This window comes from Gordionus sp. m RMFG-2023, chromosome 5 (genome assembly GCF_954871325.1).
Source record: "Gordionus sp. m RMFG-2023 chromosome 5, tfGorSpeb1-WG-v2, whole genome shotgun sequence".
Lineage (NCBI taxonomy): Eukaryota > Metazoa > Nematomorpha > Gordioida > Chordodea > Parachordodidae > Gordionus > Gordionus sp. m RMFG-2023.
The window spans coordinates 12,363,417-12,377,423 of NC_088779.1; the positions used below are offsets into that span (position 1 = coordinate 12,363,417).

Sequence of the window (14,007 nt, forward strand, 5' to 3'; positions counted from 1 at the left end):
ATCCACATCCTGTAGAAAGGATCATACATGTTTTTACAACATCAGAAACCATTGGGGAAAATATAAAGAAACATATTTTTTCTAAGTTTAATGATCTTGGTCTTCCTCTTGATTATTTGGTTGGACAAAGGGAGATGAGTATACAAAGGAATGCAGGCTTTAATATTGAAAGAGGCTTTAAAAGCCATCTATATTTGGTGTCATGCACATCGGCTAAATTTAGTAGTTGCTCATGTTTGTGGATGCAAAATTGGAATGAAAAAGGTAATGGGAATATTAGATGATTTATATAATTTTATGAATTGAGTTAGACGTCAAGGTGTGTTTGTTAAATATCAAATGAGAAAGTTCAAGAAATCTCATAAAAGAATTAAAAACACGACAAGGTAAATTAAAAGAAACTATTTAAATTACTTCTTTAAATTAATTCTTTTTTAAATCAAATTTATTATTATCATTTCTTTATATCTAAAAACATAGTATATATATATAAAAAGTTAATTGAACATATTAAACAATCAACGTTAATATATTTTAAAAATAAACAATATTCAAATAAAACTAAAATTTATAATATAAGATTAACTATCAAATTTAAGATTAATTCTTTAAATTTATTTAAATATATGATCAATCAACATTCCCCCTCTTCTACAAAGAACGAAGCTTCTTCTCAGCAGTCATCGAGAGCTTGTTGTACCAGAAGTTTTTTCCCGTTTCGATTGTACTCGGTTTTATCTTGGAGCGCATAAGTCTCAAATGTTCTCGTAGGCTTGATTCTATCACGTAGGTTTGATAAAATCGTTTATTAGAGTTGCGTGAGTTTGTACGTTTATTGTAGGCTTGAATCAATCGCGTAGGTTTGATAAAATCGTTGAACGTTATCGTTGGCTTGATATCCTTATCATATGTTGTTCACATTTCTCAAAATTGTTATTATCATGTTTCATAATTAATCCAGTCGAATATTGGAATTTGGAATAAATCGGAATATGTAATTTGGAATAGTTGATCAAATCAAATATATGAATAATATGCACGAATAAAATTTTGAATTTCGGAACAATAAAATATGTAATAAGGAATGATAATTTAAGGAATAAGGAATAAAATCCAAAATAAGGAATGATAAATGATTATTATATTATTTTTTAGGTGTTAAGTTAATCATAGCGTTTTATACTTTTAGCGTTTTACATTTTTTGCGTTTTACATTTTTTAGCGTTTCAATATTTTAGTAGCGTTTTAATATTTAATTTATTTTTATTTATTTTCAATCTCCGAGGTTAAAATATGCAAATATTATGCACATTTCCCTCTCTTAAAAAAATTTAAATTTCACACAATATTTTTTTAAAATAATGATGTTTAATTTTTACATTGTCTTCAAAAGCTTTATTTCAAAAACATTTTTATCATATTAAGTATTACTTATAAGGGTTATTTAAATCAATCCCTTTTAATTCATATGTTTTAATTACACTTTAATATATTTAAAATTAAAGTTTTATCTTCTTGTTTAGGATTTATAATGGTTTATATTTAGTTATATCTAAGAATTCATTTTTAGGATTAGTTGTTAATTTACAACAATTGGTCATCATTCAAGAAATCAAAAAATAATATTTCACTAATAATTTAAGTAAATAATTTTTTAAAGGCTTTTTGTGTGTTCAAATATATCCATTATGATTTTACATTTTAGTGATTTTATAAATTTATAGCATGCCTTTATCCTGGCATAAAATTTTAATTTTTAATAACTTTTCTTCTTACGTGGATTAGAATAATAAGTAATCATCATTGGTCTCACAAAATAGAATTCATAACCTATCGTTCAACTTCCATATCAGTTCTTCCTAGGTTGTCACATTAGGTTAGGTGCTGGTTATCATATTCCAGTCCAACATCCAAAGCCGGGACACCATGAAGAAAGAAGCTTTTTGCATGAAAGAACGTGCTAACATCTCCATAGATTAGGCATTGGTCATATCAATAGATTATGCAGTCACAATAAATAAGGTAGTCATAATAGATAGTCATCTCCATAGGTTACGCAGTCTCCATATAGATAGTCATCTCAGTAGATTAGGTAGTCACAATAGATAAGGTAGTCATAATAGGTAGTCATCTCCATAGGTTAAGCAGTCTCCATAGGTTAGATAGTCATCTCAGTAGATTAGGTAGTCACAATAGATAAGGTAGTCATAATAGGTAGTCATCTCCATAGGTTAAGCAACCTCCATAGGTTAGATAGTCATCACAATAGGTAGTCATATAAATAGAGTCATCTCAATGGATTAAGCAATCGTCACAATAGGTAGTCAAATCAATAAATAAGGTAGTCATCAATTTCAAATTTAATTTAATTTATACTTTTTTATTTTAATTTTAGGCAAATTTTCTATATTTTCTTCTTTTTTTTTTTAACAAAAACGTAACGGGGCGCCATAAAAGAAACAAGAAGTTAACAAGTTATATTTATTCTAAATAAATTTTTTTTTTACCTTTTATAATTTTGTAAATTTTGATAAAATTTTGACTATCGAAAAGAAAAGTCAAAAAAATTTTATATGTCCTTTTATCATCTCCAATATCGAACGACGAATTTGATAAGTAATTCCTTTACTTTTTATTTTTACAAAAGAATTCAAGGTAAGGATATTTTAAATTTTATTTTTTTAAACTTTTATTATTTAACTTTATTTTATTTTTTAAAAAAGAAAGAAAAACGAAAAACGTACCACCGTAACCGGGGCACCATAAAAGAAATTAATAAAAGATTGCGAATCATAACTGACTAAAAAATCGATCAATAAAGGGAATGTCAAGATATATCTACGTAACGACGCCAAACCGAAAATCATACCACCTAGACGGTTACCTTATTCAAAGATAGACGCTGTAACTAGAGAACTTATGAGATGGATAGGAGATGGAGTCATTGAGCCTGTAACAGATGTACGATGGTCAAGTCCGATAACCGCTGTCTACAAGGATAATGGGAGCGTTAGGGTTTGCGCCGACTTCAAAGACACTGTCAACCCAGCCCTTGAGGACTTCAGATACCCACTTCCAAGAATAAATGATCTTATCGCTAAGCTCAAGGAAGGGAAGAAGTTCACCAAGATAGATTTCAAGGATGCGTTCCTACAAATTCCCATCGATGAAACCTGCAGAGACATATTAACTATATCTACACACAGGGGGTACTACCGGTTTACCAGACTTCCTTTTGGGTTAAAGACTTCATCTGCGATTTTTCAACAAATTATGGATCAAATTTTCAGTGACATGAAAGATGTCATATTTTATATTGATGATCTACTAATTACGTGAAGTAGTGACGAAGTTCATTTCAATAACATAAAGAAGGTTTTTGAAAGAATACTATCTCATGGTTTAGTGCCTAATTTTGCAAAAAGCTTATTTTTCAAAAAAAGTCTAAGGTTCTTAGGACACGACATCGACGCCAAGGGGATCCACGCCAACCATGACAAGATCGAGGCGATCGTTAAAATGCCGGAACCAAAATCAGCTGCGGAATTGTCAACGTTTCTAGGTATGGCCGGGTACTACAGAAAATTTTTGAACAACTTCGCTGAAATAGCTGATCCTTTATACAAGATTGTTAACAAAGAAAAATGGGAGTGGAATTTAGAACACTCCAAAAGTTTTGATGATCTAAAGACATTGATTAGTCTTCCTCCAGCTTTGACGTACTTTAATCCTGAACTACCTATCGGAATTGCGACTGATGCATCTAAAAGAGGTTTAGGAGCTGTTTTGTTTCACACTGAAAAAGATGGCAAAGAAAAACCGATAACTTTTGCATCAAGAACTTTAGCAAAATCCGAAACAAACTATACCAATATTGAGCGTGAAGCTTTGGCCATTATGTTTGCTATCAAGAGATTTCAAGAATACTTGATAGGGACTAAGTTCACTATTATAACGGATCACAAGCCGCTAATCCATATTTTCACCAAAGGGCTCAAAGATAATAGCACCATGTCATTAAGGTTACAGAAGTGGAGTATAATTTTGGGGGGTTACGACTTTAACATCAGATATAAAGCTGGTAAATACAATGTTGTTCCCGATTGCCTCTCAAGACTACCACAAGTAATTGATGATGACGTTATTGATGATATCGCGATTATAAATGACTTTGGCGATATACCTCTTAGTTTTGACCGAATACGTGATGAAACATCCAAAGATTTTGAATTATCTCAAGTTATGAATGACATAAGAAATAATGTGCCTATCCAAAATAAAATTTATGAAAATATTGAACAAGAACTAAGTATCATTAAAGATTGTCTGTACAAAAGCGACAAAATAATAATTCCGTCAAGTCTGAGAAAGAACGTACTGAAGGCGTTACACGAAGGTCATTTGGGAGCAGGTAAAATTAAATCCTTAGCCAAAGATCGTATGTGGTGGTCTGGTATGGTCAACGATATTGATTTGGAAGTCAAAAGTTGCGATGATTGTAATATTTATCATGACAATCCAAAGAAAATACAAAATCCATGGGTAGCAGCAACTAAACCATTTGAAAGGATACACATAGATTATGCGGGTCCGTTTTTTTACAAAGAATTGGTTGATAATCGTTGATGCTTACAGTAAATTTCCGGTTATAGTTCCGGTAAAGAGTATTACGACTGAATTCACGTTAAAGGAAATTTATAAAACTATTTCACTATTTGGTATACCTGAAACCATTGTTACAGATAATGGTACCAATTTCACGAGCAAAGATTTTGAAAAATTTTGTAGCAATTATGGTATAAAACATGTACTACCGTCGGCCTACCATCAGCAATCTAATGGACAAGCTGAACGTATGGTGAGAACATTTAAAGCTCATATGAAAAGAAACATAAAGATTGACTTAGAAACTGCGCTGGACAGATTTTTGTTCAACTATAGAAACACGCCGAATGACACTACGGGAGTTACACCGTCCAAAAGAATGTTTAACCGCGACATTAGAATAAAGTGGGATTTATTAAAACCTTTGGAGGATAAAGTTGGTGAAGTCTTCATGTCGTTACCACGAAATCGAACTTTTAATAGAGGAGACTATGTTTGGTATAAGAAACAGGGTGATGATACGTGGTGCAAAGGCAGCATCAAGCTTAAAGAGAGTAACACCATGTTTCAAGTTTATACTGATAAAGGGATAGTAAGTAGGCATCTTGATCAGTTAAGGAAAAGAGAATGTTACAACAGTTTAAAATATTATGAAATTGACCCTAAAAATTCCGGGGGAAGTGTGGACACGAAGAATGAGATTAAGATACCAATTACTAGACCAATAAGAATTAAAAATAAACCTGATTACTTAAAAGATTACGTGCTTAAAATTTAAATATAAAACGCTAAAAATAAAACGCTAAAAATAAAACTAGCTAAAAATAAAACGCTAAAAATATAAAACGCTTAAAACGCTAAAAGTATAAAACGCTATGATTAATATAATAATCGTTATGATTTATCATTTCTTATTCTGGATTAAAATTTTATTCCTTATTCCATAAATTATCATTCCTTATTACATATTTTATTGTTCCGAAATTCAAAATTTTATTCGTGCATATTATTCATATATTTGATTTGATCAACTATTCCAAATTACATATTCCGATTTATTCCAAATTCCAATATTCGACTGGATTATTTATGATACCTGATAATAACAATTTTGAGAAATGTGAACAACATACGATAAGGATATCAAGCCAACGATAACGAAAAAACTTCTGGGACAACAAGCTCTCGATGACTGCTGAGAAAAAGCTTAGTTCTTTGTAGAAGAGGGGGAATGTTGATTGATTATATATTTAAATAAATTTAAATTTGAATAGTTAATTTTAGTTTTATTTGAATATTGTTTATTTTTAAAATATATTAACGTTGATTGTTTAATATGTTAAAAACTTTATATATATAGATACTAAAAAGAAATAATAGATATAATAAATTTTGGTTTAAAAAAAGAATTAATTTAAATAGTTTCTTAAATCTAAATACTTTCTTTTATGGTGCCCCGGTTACGGTGGTACGTTTTTTCGTTTTTCTTTCTTTTTTTTTAAAAAAAAATATAAAACAAAGTAAAATAATAAAAGTTTAAAATATCCTTACCTTGAATTCTTTTGTAAAAATAAAAGGTAATGGAATTACTTATCAAATTTGTCGTTCGATATTGGAGATGATAAAAGGACATATAAACTTTTTTTGACTTTTCTTTTCGATAGTCAAAATTTTATCCAAATTTACAAAATTATAAAAGGTAAAAAAATTTTATTTAGAATAAATATAACTTGTTAACTTCTTGTTTCTTTTATGGCGCCCTGTTACGTTTTTGTAAAAAAAAAAGAAGAAAATATAGAAAATTTGCCTAAAATTAAAATAAAAAAGTATAAATTAAATTAAATTTGAAATTGATGACTACCTTATTTATTGATTTGACTACCTATTGTGACGATTGCTTAATCCATTGAGATGACTCTATTTATATGACTACCTTTGTGACGATTGCTTAATCCATTGAGATTACTCTATTTATATGACTACCTATTGTGATGACTATCTAACCTATGGAGGTTGCTTAACCTATGGAGATGACTACCTATTATGACTACCTTATCTATTGTGACTACCTAATCTACTGAGATGACTATCTAACCTATGGAGACTGCTTAACCTATGGAGATGACTACCTATTATGACTACCTTATCTATTGTGACTACCTAATCTACTGAGATGACTATCTAACCTATGGAGACTGCGTAACCTATGGAGATGACTATCTATTATGACTACCTTATTTATTGTGACTGCATAATCTATTGATATGACCAATGCCTAATCTATGGAGATGTTAGCACGTTCTTTCATGCAAAAAGCTTCTTTCTTCATGGTGTCCCGGCTTTGGATGTTGGACTGGAATATGATAACCAGCACCTAACCTAATGTGACAACCTAGGAAGAACTGATATGGAAGTTGAACGATAGGTTATGAATTCTATTTTGTGAGACCAATGATGATTACTTATTATTCTAATCCACGTAAGAAGAAAAGTTATTAAAAATTAAAATTTTATGCCAGGATAAAGGCATGCTATAAATTTTTAAAATCACTAAAATGTAAAATCATAATGGATATATTTGAACACACAAAAAGCCTTTAAAAAATTATTTACTTAAATTCTTAGTGAAATATTATTTTTTGATTTCTTGAATGATGACCAATTGTTGTAAATTAACAACTAATCCTAAAAATGAATTCTTAGATATAATTAAATATAAACCATTATAAATCCTAAACAAGAAGATAAAACTTTAATTTTAAATATATTAAAGTGTAATTAAAACATATGAATTAAAAGGGATTGATTTAAATAACCCTTATAAGTAATACTTAATATGATAAAAATGTTTTTGAAATAAAGCTTTTGAAGACAATGTAAAAATTAAACATCATTATTTTAAAAAAATATTGTGTGAAATTTAAATTTTTTTTAAGAGAGGGAAATGTGCATAATATTTGCATATTTTAACCTCGGAGATTGAAAATAAATAAAAATAAATTAAATATTAAAACGCTACTAATTAAATATTGAAACGCTAAAAAATGTAAAACGCAAAAAATGTAAAACGCTAAAAGTATAAAACGCTAAGATTAACTTAACACCTAAAAAATAATATAATAATCATTTATCATTCCTTATTTTGGATTTTATTCCTTATTCCTTAAATTATCATTCCTTATTACATATTTTATTGTTCCGAAATTCAAAATTTTATTCGTGCATATTATTCATATATTTGATTTGATCAACTATTCCAAATTACATATTCCGATTTATTCCAAATTCCAATATTCGACTGGATTAATTATGAAACATGATAATAACAATTTTGAGAAATGTGAACAACATACGATAAGGATATCAAGCCAACGATAACGTTCAACGATTTTATCAAACCTACGCGATTGATTCAAGCCTACAAAAAAAACGTACAAACTCACGCAACTCTAATAAACGATTTTATCAAACCTACGTGATAGAATCAAGCCTACGAGAACATTTGAGACTTATGCGCTAACCAAGATGAAACCGAGTACAATCGAAACGGGAAAAAACTTCTGGGACAACAAGCTCTCGATGACTGCTGAGAAGAAGCTTAGTTCTTTGTAGAAGAGGGGGAATGTTGATTGATTATATATTTAAATAAATTTAAATTTGAATAGTTAATTTTAGTTTTATTTGAATATTGTTTATTTTTAAAATATATTAACGTTGATTGTTTAATATGTTAAAAACTTTATATATATAGATACTAAAAAGAAATAATAGAGATAATAAATTTTGATTTAAAAAAAGAATTAATTTAAATAGTTTCTTAAATTTAAATATATGATCAATCAACATAAATAAAATATTTTTAATGAAACTTATATATTTTTAGAAATTGGTCATCATCCTACAAATCTGTAAAAATCTTTTTATAGATGTTTATGAACATATTTTAGCATCATTAGTTGAATTAAAAGATTCTAATGACCCAAGCACCTCTTCCATTGCCGATGGATTATTATCCAGAATTAAGGATGAATATTTTATATTAAGTCTATTTATTTTGAAAGAAATATTAAAATGTACCCATAAGGCTTGTATTGAAATGCAAGCAGTTGGTAATAATTTGGCTATGGTAACCAAATTAATACAACATACAAAGAATAAAGTACAAAGACTAAAAGGTTAATATTAGTTACTATTTCTATAAATAATTTTAAAGTATAGCTAATGGAGACAATATTTTTTTAAAATTACATTCCTTATTTAATAGTTTTTTGAAAAAGAATAATGTAACTGATTTGTATAATATGAAATCAATATTCAAATTGGATCAAACAGAATTCAATAATTATGTTGAACAAAAAAACAAGTTGAATAAATTAAAATTTTTTTAATTATTATTTATTGTTATAGATATAAAACGGAAATATTTTTCCCTGTGCTAAATGCAATAATTAACCACCTAAATGATCGATTTAATTATGATTGTTTAAATTTTATCACAAAATCTATTTTTACTCCCTTTGGAACTATGGATAATGAAAAAAATAGAAGGATGGCAAATATCCGAAATTTGTCATACTTATCAATTGAAATTCCAAAACATTGTTGTTGAATTGATTTTCGCTCTTTATATTTGGAGTCTCAATCAATCATTTTTTACGAAGATCTTTGGAAAGTTAAAGAAAATGAAGTCGTTATATATTGATGAAAGTAATTTATTGATATTTTATTTGTAATTGTATATAATTAAAGGTATTGCAAACGATCAAACTACCGAAGAAAATATCAACAGCGAAATCATGACCAAAATAAAAAAAATGGATAATATATTCTTTTATATTACCATACCGACTTTTAAATCAATTAAATTTTTATTCTAATTTAAATTTGTTATATAAATATTTATTAACCCTTCCTACAACTTCCTGTTCAGCCGAAAGAGCCATGAGTAAAGTAAAAATAAACAAAACTCGAATGCGGAATAAAATTTGGGACCCATTTTTAGAAAATTTACTGTTAATATCCAGCGAAATTGATGTTTTTGAAAAATTAACAATTGATGATATTATAACATAATTTACATTAACACAATGACATTAATACTATAGACTGCCGATCGTAATGCTAAAATCAAATTTGAAGTGGCAAAAATTGAAGTGACTGGTGGCCATTTTGTGTTTGTATCTTTTACAAAAGAAGCATATGATAATTTCATAAATTTCAGGTATATTTTTATTTTTATTATGTTTATATTTATAATATATATATATATATATATATATTCTAATTAAACACCAATTTATTATTTACCTTATATATTATAGTATATATGAATCAAATAAAGGTCACTACTGAATATTTTACTTGAAATATTTCTGCTCTTTATTAACATTTGCAATTTATTATTTAATAATAAATATCTTTTATAAGAATTCAATTTAATATTTTTTAATTACTAAAAGATTTAAAATGGTAATATATTGCTGAGGAAGCAAAATTTCCTTTCATAAATGATATCTCAAATTAATTATTCTATTGTAAAAATTATTTATGGCAGATTTCCTATGAAAGATAAAATATTATTACAAAAGTGGACCCATGCTGTGAAGAGAGAGAACTTCAATGTAACAAAATATAGTAATTATGTTCAAAGCATTTTACACCAGATTCATTTATTCCATCTGTTACAAATCATGTTCAATTAAGAGAAGGAGCAATACCATCAATTTTTAATTTTCCAAAGCATCTTCTAAAAGTAACAAAATAATGAATAATAAATCATAACATGCAGGTTTCCTAGAAGCCAGATTAATTCAAAAATACATGAATATTTTTTTTTATAGAAATCAATTCTAGATTTCTTTTGTATTTTTATAATTTATGTCTTATGTCTTTTATGTTTTATTTTTGCTTATAATTATGTTATTCCTTAATAAATATAAACTATCCATTTCTAAATATATTTCTTTATTTAAATTTAATTCACTAAAGTATAAAAATCAATGTAAATATATATCATGAAAAATACAAATAATATATATTATGTTATATTTACATTAAATAAAATAATTGTATTATTATAATTAATATGTATCGCGAAAAGAAAATATTAATCTTATAAATCAATAATAAATACAAATAATATATATATGTTATATTTATGTCTAATAAAATTAATTTATTATAACCAATAAAGTTATTAGAAATTTTCAGATAATTTGTTCTTCACCTATAAATATTTAAGTTAAATAACATATTTTTATATTACTTGGTTTATTGTCCTTGAAAAAGTACAGCCTTGTTTAGTTTTTGCCTGATATTTAATTGTAATTTTTGATTTACTTTATTACCAAAATGATGCATTCTTATGTGTAGGTATCTGAAAATAAATTTTTATTAAAATCAAGTAAATATTAAATATACCTTTTTATTATAAGTCTTATTATAATTTGTTAATGACTTAACCCTGCCTCTTGATCAAACATATGATCTTGCAGGTCACTAAGGATATTTGTCCCTAATATTTTTGACAATATTAGACATTCTATTTTTTTAACAGCATGTCTTTTGGTTATTTCATCTACTTTTTCAAAAGCCCTGAATGAGCTCTCTGTTATTTTGCATAAATTTGACACGCTTTGGGATGGTATTATCAATCCACCATAATTCTTAATTTTTATTAATGTATAATTATTGTCGTTTGCGGAATTATCAATTAGGGAATGTAAACAGATATCACATCTAACTTTCTTTTCTTCATATTTAGTAGTGACCTTTATTTGATTCATATATACTATAATATATAAGGTAAATAATAAATTGGTGTTTAATTAGAATATATATATATATTATAAATATAAACATAATAAAAATATACCTGAAATTTATGAAATTATCAAATGGTTCTTTCGTAAAAGATACAATCACAAAATGGCCACCAGTCACTTCAATTTTTGCCACTTCAAATATATTAATCGGCAGTCTATAGTATTAATGTCATTGCATTAACATCTATAAGGTTATCCAAATTATTAATAAAATAAGTAATGTATCTTTTTCACAGCGAATATATACGCTTTTAAAAAATGTAAATTTAATTATTCACTTATATATATTTTATGAAAATAAAGTGAATATCAAACAAATTATGAAAAGATTGCATTATTTAAATATAAGTTGATTATCACCTACAAATTTTTAAATTTTTTTTCCCTAAATAGGCTTGAAAGATTGTAAATAGAATTATGTTATAAGGTTATAAATGGTGGCTTATTATAAGATTTTTTAAATAAAATCACTATACCATCGTAGGTATGTAAAATTGGCGGCCGAAGGGCGCGGATTTTTTTTTATGTGGGTATGGGTAGATTTTGGAGGGGGCTTTGCCTCCATCAAATTTTCTGCCATGTAGACGCTGGTTGATATTCCTCTATTATATAGAATTGGCTACAAAATACTAGGTAAAATTCCACTTTTACAGACATATTTGACAGTTAGATAATAATATTTTAACATTTACTAATCAATGCTCTTGATAATAAATATAGCAACAATTTGCATTCTATTTAACGCCATCTATTTATTTAAAATAATGATATTAAAATATAATCTTTATATTATTCATACCACAATATCTTTAAAAGATATTTTCTGATGTCTCTATCAATATTTTATATTTTTTCGTAAAATATATAATTCGCTATATTGTAAAAATTATTTGATTGTCATATGATAATTGATAAAATTAGATATACTGTAAATCTACGACATATAATATTCCACTGTTATTGTGCTTTTATTTAATTTATGATTTATTTTATCAATAGTTTTATAATTATATTTTACTTTTATTAAAATAAATAAATTAAAATTACTCACTTTATAAAAAACTATATTTGATGTATTATATTATTTAGTTATTTTATGGATCTTTTATTAATTATTATAATACATTTCACTTTTGTCTTAAGACTTAGGCTTATATTCCATTTTTTAAAAGACATTTTTGGTTCACTTTTTTAAAAAAAAATGCTTTTTTCCAAAAATGTATAAATTATGATGAATAGTTTTATAAAAAAATATAGACTTAAATTCTTTCAAATTATTGTTTAAGCTATATGTATACATTTTTTGGAAGGGAGGACTAAGGGGGATATTTTTTATTAGCTTAAAATGATATTCACAAAAAGTGATAAATTTCCGAAGGGTGGGGGGATTTCCCCTTGCCCTATCACCTTGGCTATGCCTATAACCCTTTATATAAGTAGGATAAAGTAAAATTAGTATATTGATACGTTTTTAGATGATGTATCTATATCTAGATCCATTTTATGATTTATCTGAATACCAACTTTGTAAATTATATTTAAAAAAAAATAAAGGACGCTTCCAACAGATGTTATAATTTACTTACTTGGGATAGGGGAGTTTAACCTTTATGACTTGATCTTTAGAATTATTGCTTCCAAAAGTTTGGAAAGTTTCATGGTTAAGGATTGTGTTTTAATATTAGTCAGATTCATATCAAATCTTTGAAAAAATTTAATGATATTTTTTATCATCTAAATCTATTAATAAAAAAAAATAATAAAACTTAAAATTTATTAATATAATAGAATCCATTGATAGAATCATAAGATTTAAAAAGACATTTTGGATCGGGGGAAAAATTACACTGAATTTATTAGAGTTTTAAATACTCTTATAAATATAAATCTTCAAAGATTTTTATTTCTGAAGATTTTTTCCTCAAATTTTTTATAAATAAATCTTTTATGATTTTTATCCATACAAAATTTTTTAGATTAAATCACAAATTTTTAAAAAAGATTTTGGTCTTTAAATAAAATTTTCAATTTTGTGATCTTCGATTATTTTTTTCTAAACAAAATTTTTATAATCGCAATTTAGTATCCGATATTTAAAACTCAGCCTACTTTTAGTTTAATTATAAATGGTTTTTGTTTATTTACTAAAAAAAAACTGATTCACGAAAAAGTAACTACCAATCAGGCAACTGGCTCACTAATAAATACAGTGCTTCCATAATTTTCTTTCTAGATAAAAATTTTTTTAAATAATGATGTACTTTAATCTATTTACTAAATGGGTTGAATGAAGGTTTAAAAATTAAAATATACTACTAATAAATATCTGAATCGGACCTAAATATCATTAGATCCGGTTCGGAACAGCCCGGCCAATTAAAAATTTTTTTTGTCATAGTCCGAACCAATATTATTTTCAAATATTAGACTCATATAAGACCAAAGTAAATTTGGACCTCGGAGGGGGGTGGGTCGAAGTGGGTCTTGCATATCACTAGTACTAAATAAGCACTAATTATTGCATAAGTTTGAGTTAATTCTTCCAGAAATTTAGCTGTCTTCTTATTTAATGCCGTGA

At 26.6% G+C, this 14,007-nt stretch overlaps 1 long non-coding RNA gene across 1 annotated transcript; it reads right to left on the reverse strand.

Annotated features, from left to right (window-relative positions):
- Positions 1-10,690: 10,690 nt before the first annotated feature.
- Positions 10,691-11,378, reverse strand: LOC135929924 (uncharacterized). The gene is made up of 3 exons (XR_010572670.1): positions 11,026-11,378; positions 10,871-10,981; positions 10,691-10,831 (listed from the first exon to the last, which is right to left on the reverse strand). It is a non-coding gene; the product is annotated as an uncharacterized LOC135929924 (long non-coding RNA).
- Between the last annotated feature and the right edge of the window lie 2,629 nt (positions 11,379-14,007).